At 44.7% G+C, this 10,858-nt stretch overlaps 1 long non-coding RNA gene across 1 annotated transcript; it reads right to left on the minus strand.

Moving 5' to 3' along the window:
- Positions 1-8,657: 8,657 nt before the first annotated feature.
- LOC109943553 (uncharacterized) lies at positions 8,658-10,658 on the minus strand. Its single transcript, XR_002266576.2, has 4 exons — positions 10,502-10,658; positions 9,403-10,414; positions 9,232-9,313; positions 8,658-8,753 (listed from the first exon to the last, which is right to left on the minus strand). It is a non-coding gene; the product is annotated as an uncharacterized lncRNA (long non-coding RNA).
- Positions 10,659-10,858: the final 200 nt, after the last annotated feature.

Here is a 10,858-nt window from a genome sequence, read left to right on the forward strand (position 1 = left end):
CAATTTTACCCAATCCTTTGACCAAACCTTGATTTCCATCCCCGAATGTGATGGCTCGTTGGGGATCTTGGTTTTTCTCATATGAGGAGAACATCCTTTTCTCCCCTGTCATGTGGTTTGTGCACCCGCTGTCGAGTATCCAACTTGAGCCCCCGGATGCATAAACCTACAAAACAATTTTAGTTCATGATTTTAGGTACCCAAACGGTTTTGGGTCCTTTAGCATTAGAAACAAGAACTTTGGGTACCCAAACACAAGTCTTTGAACCCTTGTGTTTGCCCCCAACAAATTTGGCAACTACCTTGCCGGATTTGCTAGTAAGCACATAAGAAGCATCAAAAGTTTTAAATGAAATAGCATGATCATTTGATGCATTAGGAGTTTTCTTTCTAGGCAACTTGGCACGGGTTGGTTGCCTAGAACTAGATGTCTCACCCTTATACGTGAAAGCATGATTAGGACCAGAGTGAGACTTCCTAGAATGAATTTTCCTAATCTTGCTCTCAGGATAACCGGCAGGGTATAAAATGTAACCTTCGTTATCTTGAGGCATGGGAGCCTTGCCCTTAACAAAGTTAGACAAGTTCTTAGGGGGGGCATTAAGTTTGACATTGTCTCCCCTTTGGTAGCCAATGCCATCCTTGATGCCAGGGCGTCTCCCATTATAGAGCATACTTCTAGCAAATTTAAACTTTTCATTTTCTAAGTTATGCTCGGCAATTTTAGCATCTAATTTTGCTATATGATCATTTTGTTGCTTAATTAAAATCATGTGATCATGAATAGCATTGATATCAACATCTCTACATCTAGTACAAATGGAAACATGCTCAACACTAGATGTAGAGGGTTTGCAAGATTTTAATTCAACAACCTTAGCATGTAACATATCATTCTTAGTTCTAAGGTCGGAAATAATAGAATTGCAAACATCAAAATCTTTAGTCTTAGCAATCAAATTTTCATTTTCTAATCTAAGACTAGCAAGAGAAATGTTCAATTCTTCAATCCTAGCAAGCAAATCATCATTATCATTTCTAGGGTTGGGAATTGAGACATTGCAAACATGAAAATCAACCTTAGCTAACAAATTAGCATTTTCATTTCTAAGGTTGTCTATTGTTTCATGGCACGTACTTAGCTCACTAGATAATTTTTGACATTTCTCAATTTCAAGAGCATAAGCATTTTTAACCTTAACATGTTTCTTATTTTCCTTGATTAGGAAGTCCTCTTGGGAGTCCAAGAGATCATCCTTTTCATGGATAGCACTAATTAGCTCATTTAATTTTTCCTTTTGTTCCATGTTAAGGTTGGCAAAAAGGATACGCAAATTATCTTCCTCTCCACTAGCATTATCATCACTAGACGATTCATATTTAGTGGAGGAGTTGGATTTAACCTTCTTCCTTTTGCCGTCCTTTGCCATGAGGCACTTGTGGCCGACGTTGGGGAAGAGAAGTCCCTTGGTGACGGCGATGTTGGCGGCGTCCTCGTCGTCGGAGGAGTCGCTTGAGCTTTCGTCGGAGTCCCACTCCCGACAAACATGGGCATCGCCGCCCTTCTTCTTGTAGTATCTCTTCTTCTCTTTTCTTTTCCCCTTCTTGTCGTCGCCCCTGTCACTATCACTTGATAACGGACATTTAGCAATAAAGTGACCGGGCTTACCACACTTGTAGCAAACCTTCTTGGAGCGGGACTTGTAGTCTTTCCCTCTCCTTTGCTTGAGGATTTGGCGGAAGCTCTTGATGACGAGTGCCATTTCCTCATTGTCGAGCTTGGAGGCGTCTATAGGTTGTCGACTTGGTGTAGACTCCTCCTTCTTCTCCTCCGTCGCCTTAAATGCCACCGGTTGCGCCTCGGACGTGGAGGGTTCGTCAAGCTCGTTGATTTTCCTTGAGCCCTTGATCATACATTCAAAGCTCACAAAATTCCCGATAACTTCCTCGGGGGTCATTTGAGTATATCTAGGATTACCACGAATTAATTGAACTTGAGTGGGGTTAAGGAAAATAAGTGATCTCAAAATAACCTTAACCACCTCGTGGTCATCCCATTTCTTGCTCCCGAGGTTGCGCACTTGGTTCACCAAGGTCTTGAGCCGGTTGTACATATCTTGTGGCTCCTCCCCTGGGCGAAGACGAAAGCGACCGAGCTCCCCCTCGATCGTTTCCCGCTTGGTGATCTTGGTGAGTTCATCACCCTCGTGCGCGGTCTTGAGTAGGTCCTAAATCTCCTTTGCATTCTTCAACCCTTGCACTTTGTTGTATTCCTCCTTGCTTAGAGAGGCGAGGAGAATGGTTGTGGCTTGGGAGTTGAAGTGCTCGATTTGGGCCACTTCATCCGTATCATAGTCTTCATCCCCTACGGATGGTACCTGTACACCAAACTCAATAACATCCCATATACTTTTGTGGAGTGAGGTTAGATGAAATCGCATTAAATCACTCCACATAGCATAATCTTCACCATTAAAAGTTGGTGGTTTGCCTAATGGGACGGAAAGTAAAGGTGTATGTTTAGGAATGCGGGGGTAGCGTAGGGGGATCTTACTATACTTCTTACGCTCTTGGCGCTTAGAAGTGACGGACGGCGCATCGGAGTCGGAGGTAGATGTCGATGAAGTGTCGGTCTCATAGTAGACCACCTTCCTCATCCTTTTGTGCTTGTCACCTTTCCGATGTGACTTGTGGGAAGAAGATTTTTCCTTCTTCTCTTTGTGGTGAGAAGAGGAAGATCTTTTCTCCTTCCGCTTGGAGGAGTCCTTTTTCTTCTCCTTCCTCTTGGTGCGAGACTCTTCCGATGAAGTGCTCCCTTGGCTCGTAGTGGGCTTGTCGCCGGTCTCCATCTCCCTCTTGGTGTGATCTCCCGACATCACTTCGAGCGGTTAGGCTCTAATGAAGCACCAGGCTCCGATACCAATTGAAAGTCGCCTAGAGGGGGGGTGAATAGGGCGAAACTGAAATTCTCAAAAATAATCACAACTACAAGCCGGGTTAGCGTTAGAAATATAATCAAGTCCGCGAGAGAGGGCGCAAAACAAATCGCAAGCGAATAATGAAGTGAGACACGTGGATTTGTTTTACCGAGGTTTGGTTCTCTCAAACCTACTCCCCGTTGAGGAGGCCACAAAGGCCGTGTCTCTTTCAACCCTTCCCTCTCTCAAACGGTCCCTCGGACCGAGTGAGCTTTCTCTTCTCAAATCAACCGGGAGCAAAACCTCCCCGCAAGGACCACCACACAATTGGTGTCTCTTGCCTTGGTTACAAGCGAGTATTGATCACAAGAAAGAATGAAAGAGAGAAAGCAATCCAAGTGCAAGAGCTCAAATGAACACGGCAAATCACTCTCACTAGTCACTTAGGCTTTGTATGGAATTGGAGAGGATTTGATCTCTTTGGGTGTGTCTAGAATTGAATGCCTAGCTCTTGTAAGTGGTTGAGAAGTGGAAAACTTGGATGCAATGAATGGTGGGGTGGTTGGGGTATTTATAGCCCCAACCACCAAACTTGACCGTTGGTGGAGGCCGTCTGTTCGATGGCCCACCGGACAGTCCGGTGCACACCGGACAGTCCAGTGCACACCGGACAGTCCGGTGCCCCAGCCACGTCACCAGTGCCGTTGGAAATTGACCGTTGGAGTTCTGACTTCTGGGCCCGCCTTGATGTCCGGTGGCGCACCGGACATGCACTGTTCACTGTCCGGTGCGCCGGCATGGGCGTCTCTGACTTCTGTGCGCGCTGGCGCGCAATAAATGCGCTGCAGGTATCTGTTGGCGCCTGAAGTAGCCGTTGCTCCGCAGATGCACCGGACAGTCCGGTGCACACCGGACAGTCCGGTGAATTATAGCGGAGCGGCTGGAGTGAAAACCCGAGGCTGGCGAGTTCCTGAGAACGACCTCCCTTGGAGCACCGGACACTGTCCGGTGTACACCGGACAGTCCGGTGAATTTTAGCGGAGTAGCCTCTGGAAATTCCCGAGGGCGACGAGTTTGAGCTGAAGTCCTCTGGTGCACCGGACACTGTCCGGTGGCACACCGGACAGTCCGGTGCGCCAGACCAGAGGAGCCTTTGGTTGCTCCTTTGCCCTTTTGTTGAACCCAACCTTTGGTCTTTTTATTGGCTAAGTGTGAACCTTTTGCACCTGTATAACTTATACACTAAAGCAAACTAGTTAGTCCAAAGATTTGTGTTGGGCATTTCAACCACCAAAATTATTTAGGAACTAGGTATAAGCCTAATTCTCTTTCACCCTTGATCCTGATCACTATCATTGTCGGGACAGTTAGCAATAAAATGACCAATCTTACCGCATTTGAAGCATGAGCGCTTCCCCTTGGCTTTGATCTTGCTTGGTTGTCCCTTGCAACTCTTAAGCGCCGTCTTGAATCTCTTGATGATGAGGGCCATCTCTTCATCATTAAGTCCGGCCGCCTCAATTTGTGCTACCTTGCTGGGTAACGCCTCCTTGCTCATTGTTGCCTTGAGAGCAACGGGTTGAGGCTCATTGATTGGACCGTTTAGAGCGTCGTCCACGTACCTCGCCTCCTTGATCATCATTCGCCCGCTTACGAATTTTCCAAGGACTTCTTCGGGCGACATTTTGGTGTACCTGGGATTCTCACGAATATTATTCACCAAATGAGGATCAAGAACGGTAAAGGACCTTAGCATCAGTTGGACGACGTCGTGGTCTGTCCATCGCGTGCTTCCGTAGCTCCTTATTTTGTTGATAAGGGTCTTGAGCCGGTTATATGTTTGTGTCGGCTCCTCGCCCCTTATCATCGCGAACCGTCCAAGCTCGCCCTCCACCAATTCCATCTTGGTGAGCAAGGTGACGTCGTTCCCCTCATGAGAAATCTTGAGGGTGTCCCAGATCTGCTTGGCGTTATCCAAGTCGCTCACTTTGTGATATTCATCCCTGCACAATGAAGCTAGAAGAACAGTAGTAGCTTGTGCATTCTTATGAATTTGCTCATTAATGAACATGGGACTATCCGTACTATCAAAGTGCATTCCACTCTCTACAATCTCCCATATACTAGGATGGAGAGAGAATAGGTGACTACGCATTTTGTGGCTCCAAAATCCGTAGTCCTCTCCATCAAAATGAGGAGGTTTGCCAAGTGGAATAGATAATAAATGAGCATTTGTACTTTGAGGAATACGAGAGTAGTCAAAAGAAAAGTTCGAATTAACCGGTTTCCTTCTCTCGTAGTCTTTGTGGTCGTCGTCCTTCGGCTCGTTGACGAAGGATTCCTTCTCTTTATCGTTGATCACGATACCCTTCCCCTTAGGATCCATCTCTTCAGGCGGTTAGTCCCTTTGTGAAGAGAACGGCTCTGATACCAATTGAGAGCACCTAGAGGGGGGGGTGAATAGGTGATCCTGTAAAACTTGAAAACTTAGGCCACAAAAACTTGGTTAAGTGTTAGCACAGTAAATGCCAAGTGGCTAGAGAGGAGTCAAAACACAATAACCACAAGAAATCAATCACAGAGATGGCACGGTGGTTACCCCGTGGTTCGGCCAAGACCAACGCTTGCCTACTCCACGTTGTGGCGTCCCAACGGACGAGGGTTGCAATCAACCCCTCTCAAGCGGTCCAAAGACCCACTTGAATACCACGGTGTTTTGCTTGCTTTACTCAATCCCGTTTGCGAGGAATCTCCACAACTTTGAGCCTCTCGCCCTTACACTTGAAGTTCACAAAGAAGCACGGAGCAAGGGAGGGATTAGCAACGCACTCAAGACAAGAAATCACAGCAACACCACGCACACAAGTCGCAACGAGAGCTCACAACACAACTCAATGAGTTCACCACTCAACTAGAGCTCTAATTGCTATCGCAAAGAATCAAAGGCGCGGAATCGATGTCTTGGTGCTTAGGAATGTTGTAGGAATGCTTGGTGTCCTCCTCCATGCGCCTAGGGGTTCCTTTTATAGCCCCAAGGCAGCTAGGAGTCGTTGAGAGCAATCTAGGAAGGCTGATCTTGCCTTCTGTCGACTGGCGCACCGGACAGTCCGGTGCACACCGGACACTGTCCGGTGCCCGATTCCCTTCCATAAATGGCGCAGTCGATCGTTGGCAGCCAGAGGGCCGTTGGCGCACCGGACATATCCGGTGCGCACTGGACATATCCGGTGCACACCGGACAGTCCGGTGCCTCCTACTAGCCGTTGGCTCGGCCACGTGTCCCGCGCAGATCGCGCAGCCGACCGTTGGCCTGGCCGACCGTTGGCTCACCGGACAGTCCAGTGCACACCGGACAGTCCGGTGAATTATAGCCGTACGTCGCCGATGAATTCCCGAGAGCCACGAGTTCGCCTGTGAACGACCCACCGGACAGTCCGGTGCACCACCGGACAGTCCGGTGAATTATAGCCGTACACTGCCGTCGAAGTCCCGAGAGCAGCCTGTTTGCCAGAGCCAGCCTGGTGCACCGGACAGTCCGGTGCTCCAGACTGAGCAAAGTCTTGGCTGCTCGAGCCAAGGCATTTCCAATTGGATTTTTCCTGTTTCCAGCACTTAGACACAATACATTAGTCTCTAAAACAATGTACTAAGTCTGAGAAACATACCTTTATCCTTGATTTGTACTTTGTCCACCATTTTATACTTAGGCACTTGTGTTGGACACTAAACCACCAAAATACTTAGAAATGGCCCAAGGGCACATTTCCCTTTCAATAGTTGGAAATATTTTGTAAGCCAGAAATTCCTGCACTAAATCTCTAGTGCCAATGTGTTCTGCGATAATCCTAAATTCAGCCAACGCAGTTTGGGTTGGACCTTCTGGTGTCATATTGCATTGGGGTCTGGTTTCTCTGAAGATCAGTTCAAGCGGACTCTGGACCAGCTTCTCCTTGTCATCATCAACTTTGACGTAGAACCATTCCGATTTCCAGCCTGCCGGCCACTTGCTTCGGTAGCTGATCACAGGAAATTTTGTAGTTTTCTGATAGGCAAAATTGTAGCAACCAAAATTTTTCATGTAACCCATCCTTTCTGGCCTTGGTTTGGTAATGTAGCTCGTGCACCCGGCAGAAACCTTCGGCAAATGGTTCCACCCCTTGGCTTCGGAGAGCCCAAATATAAACACTAAGCCTAACAATAGCGTTAGGAGTTAGTTGATGAAAGTGGATCCCAAACTTCTTTACCACGTCGGCAATCATCCTATTCTAAGGAAATCTCAAACCAGCTTTGAGAAAACTCTTGAAAATCACTATTTCATCTTTCTGTGGCTTCGGAGTAGTTTCTTCTCCACCGAAGCGAATCAGCACTTTTTTATCTTCGCTAAAGTAGCTCGACTTCACCATCTTAGGAAAATCAGCTTTGGAGATGGTCGACTTTCCGAAGTCCAGGTGGCTAGGCTTGCTCGGTACTACGATGTTGTAATCATCTTCAGAATCGTTCTCTTCAATATCTGCTTGCTCTGCTTCAGCAGCAGGGACGTCTTCCGGTGTCATCAACCCAGATCGCTTCATTGCTTCCGAGATAGGAACAGTTTCTACAACTTCGGTTTCATCTCCCTCGCGATCGACTCTTGCAGTAGAGCGAACTCTGGCCATTTGATTATGACTTGATTTTTTTTGAATTGGCTTTTTTTGTCTTTTCCGAAGCTCTTACACTTGCGCCGAAGCAGATTTTGTATGAGCGCAATGATCAAGCTTCGGCTATGACTAAAAATTTGGCAGCAAAACAGTACAATAGCAATGAATGCTGCGGTAACTTCACACCTACCCGTCTGTTTATATAGTGCTGCAGGTGGGAAGGTGAATCGGCAAGGTCTCCAACACCGAACAAACAGTCACCCGTCCTCACTGAACGGTGGGCCACATAGCTCGAGAAGGTGAATCGCTGGCAAGAGTGTAAAAGGTGCAAGATGGGTCGCGCGTCCGACGATTATTTTAATCGTTTCTCGCTAACGAGCTCAGGGAAGGTGTTTTTCTGGATCTTCGGCATCCCGAAGCTTAGAAGATTTTTCACGGATCAAGCTCGTTACGAAAAACGATCTAGCGCCGCGAAGGGGCTACTATTGGGGGTATGCTTCGTAGCCAAAGATCCTAAAGAAATAAACACCTTCGGCAGATCCTCTCCAAAACAGCGCCGAAGCTATCAACTATAAAGCTTCGGTACAGTGACATGTCTCAAGACGAAGGGGTAAACCGACTTGAAGATGAAATGACTTAAAGACCCATGATATTCTATGTTATTATTATAGTTCATTGTAAAGGGTATAAATGTAATTATATAAAGGCTGTGAACTGTGCCTATAAATAGGTGAACAGTACCCCTGTACTGTTCACGTGCTCTCCTATAATCACGCATTGGGCATTTGCTTTTGCTTCACGCTGGTATTTTTGCTTTTCTTCAAGCCGAAGGTACATTTGTAATTTGTTATCATTTTTACAATAGTGAAATAGAAATGAGTTAATAATAATAATCATGTGTTCAAATTACTTTACATATTTTTTACCCTTCCTCATTATTTGATGTGTTTATGAAGGTATAACCTTCATAACCTTCATCCGAAATTCATTATATCCCGAGGGAAATAATGCTTCAAAGGACGAAGGACTATAATATTTAACAATTTCTATGTTGCCTTGTTCTTGATTCATAGCATTTGAAAACAAGTCCCCAACACTTTGGTATTGGATTCTCTAATAGCAAATTGATAGAACCAGCCCCTAAAGTGTTTTCCACTGCACCTTGCACAACTTGTTGTTCCTTGAGGTCCTTCTCAAGCTAAAGAATCCGCATAAGATGATTTTATGAGTCTACACTATGGAAGATTCAGTAGAAAAACAAGAAGTAGGAGGCTAGGGAAAAATGGGCTTTCACCTTTTTCTTACAGATTATTTGAGCATTTTTAGCTAACTTCAAGGGAGGTAACACTTTTAGAGTGTCAACAAATATGTTATGTCATTTAGTGAAGTTAGGAATAAAAGACTTGAATGAATGAAAATGACATATATGATGATTTGTACTTCTCAAAGGAAAATATCTCTTTCTTCCGACCTAGCCTTATGTGCCAGTACTCTGTGTCTGTCTCCAGCTCCACAGGTGGAGGCTTTGTTGCAACCAATCCATTCACCACCGTCTGCTTGAGACACTTAAACATACCAAACAAGACCCTCCTAGCTTTTGTTGGCACCAGCGGAACAGCAACATTCAGCACCAAGATCAAGAGCATACCTTGTTGGGTGCATTGGTGAGCACATACCTGAATATTATATTAGAGTCTGCATTCCACTATTCTTCTCAAACATGGTGATTTTTTTAACAGCGCCAAAAACAGAAAACACCTAAAAATATCACATTAATGTAACTATACAACTGGCTTTCATGTCAGCTCTTTATTTGAATTAAACAAAAGGTATTGAGTTATTCTTACAGTTTGCAGAACATCCACCGTCACAGCATATTGCATGTTCTCAAATCTCAACTAATCCTAAAAGCACGCTGCTCTTAGGCTCCGGCCTATCGTGGGCTGCAAATTTTTCTTTGAGTTAGATCAACAAAAATTAAAAAGGGGGGAGGGTGGGGTTGGGGTTGGGGTTGGGGGTGAAACATCATGAGATATGAACATACGAAGCATACTACACAATCCCCTCAATTATTATTTGGTTGACAAAAAGGTCAGGATTGGTGTAATCCCTTTTAAAGCAACAAAACAATGTCACAATTCACAAGGGATACTTAGTTAATATTATCTTCGAAGCATTATCAATAGGAAGCCGCAAAATGTAGCATATGACACTTATCAACATGAAGTGGTAAGACTGCCTATACCACTTTCTAGTACCTATTGTGGTGCGACTAAAATTTGATATTCAAATCTTTATGTGCAAAAAGGCTATGGACATGTGGCAGGCATCGTTATGTTCGGGAAGGAAATATATGAAGGAGAGTAAGTCGCATAAGTAATTTCATATCACAGGCTTGATAATCCACAATAGCAATTAGTAAATTTGTAAAATGCATTACTTGGGGATGCTTACTCCATCCAATGACTTTTTAACTTCAAGAGCAGTTGGGGCATTAGTATATTGGATAAGTGTCTATCAAAAGTCTGACAGTTAAGCTCACTGCAAAATAGAAAAGTGTTTTGCAAAAACACAAGTTCTGAATGGATAAAATATAAAACAATGTTCTGAATGGATAAAATAGAGAAGTGTTCTACAAAAACACAGGTCTACAAAAGCACAATGACTTTTTAGCTTCAATATGATGAATGCATACAGAATATTGGTGGAGGTAACAAACACGTTTTGGGGCCAAAGCTTTGGCGAACAAAATCCACACAGGCTATGCACATCCATGTATACTCAAGATAATACACAAATTGATGCAATGATACCTTGCCGCTAATCACCTCTGTTAGCAGAGCCATTCAGATTGTCCCCCTTGTACGGATTTAAAATTCAAAATAAACATTAGACTTAAGTGCACCAAATGATCTGTTCTACGTATATATAAAAAGTTCTACGTACATCCATATGGGGTTCCTTGGCTGGTTGCTTCTGTAAAATGCTCACGGATGAGCCAAAGTAAGGGGGTTCTGAAGACTCATTTGGATGAGCATGTTTGCCATCCTTGTAAGTAGAGCGGTTTTGGGATATGCCATCTAAGCACGAATTTAAACTTCACATCAGTGCTCCAGATTAATTATAAGTTAAGATGGTGAAAAAATATGTTTTAAATATCGTTTTGTTTAATCACTTCAGTTCGGTTTAATCCAAATAGGGCTAATGTGTCCAGCGTGCAAACCCGTAACCCGATCTTAACAAAACAATAGAACGCAATCCTGAAAGGACAAATCTACATGAACAAACCCTATCAAATCCCTC

Source organism: Zea mays, chromosome 1, assembly GCF_902167145.1.
Source record: "Zea mays cultivar B73 chromosome 1, Zm-B73-REFERENCE-NAM-5.0, whole genome shotgun sequence".
Classification (NCBI taxonomy): domain Eukaryota; kingdom Viridiplantae; phylum Streptophyta; class Magnoliopsida; order Poales; family Poaceae; genus Zea; species Zea mays.